This window comes from Ictalurus punctatus, chromosome 1 (genome assembly GCF_001660625.3).
Source record: "Ictalurus punctatus breed USDA103 chromosome 1, Coco_2.0, whole genome shotgun sequence".
NCBI classification, from domain to species: domain Eukaryota; kingdom Metazoa; phylum Chordata; class Actinopteri; order Siluriformes; family Ictaluridae; genus Ictalurus; species Ictalurus punctatus.
Window position 1 is genome coordinate 510,001 of NC_030416.2, and position 1,012 is coordinate 511,012.

Here is a 1,012-nt window from a genome sequence, read left to right on the forward strand (position 1 = left end):
AATTAAACGGTGTGTGTGATGAGGTGAGATGAGGTGAAGTTTTCTGTGAGGTGAAATGTGTTTATGTAGCATTCATGGAAGGAGTCTCCAGCGTCGGCGCTTTCTAAAGCTGTAACCAAGTTCTCCGACATCTTCAGGACAGAGGAGTTTACGCTTTTTTGTCGTATTAGCATGGAGAGAGAATAAACAGACTCTGATATAACTCCTTTCACTACATTAAATGTAACTATAAACGGATAAAAAGAACGACATGCCCTTTAATAAATAAACAATTTGTAATGTTTGGCAAACTGTCCCCTTGATCACACCACCCTGTCACTCAGGATTTTACCGGAACACATGGAGAAACGCATGGAGAAACGCTCGAGGGATAAAGCGTGGCATGATGAACAGGGGGTGAACTAATGATATGCTGAGGAATAATCCGTGCAGATGTGGACAATAAAAACATCTGCATTCCACCAGTCAGAACGAGTGGAAATAGTCAGAGATGTGCTACATGCTTAAGCCCATCCAGCTGCAAGGCCATGCAAAAGACAGGAAAAAAAGCAGCAAAACAACCGCGCCAATAACCTGTCTGCCGTCAGGAGACGCAATGTACAGTTTCACTTTTACTCACAAACAGGAAGTAGTCGGGACAACTTGATCTCAGATATCTGCGTATTGCGTTTCCCGGTCTTCACATTCTTCTGCTTCTTCAGCAATTAGTCTCTCGCAAGTCACATCATGTGTGTGATTCAAACTCTCCTCGTACTCGGTAAGTAATCATCATTTCTTCTCAATGTTAAGACTCCTCTAAATGTTAAATCCTCTCATCCATGCCTCCATTTTGTATTCCGTGGGTTGTGTGGTGAGTGTCCGCCATTTCAAAACACGGATGCACATAACGTGCGTTCAGCTTCATTCCTGATGGTCGATTCCAGGCTTACGGTTTAATCTCAGATTGCTCAGAGTGTTATGACAACGCTGATATGATCAACACAGAAGTGTGTGCAGTGTGGAAACACGTTCC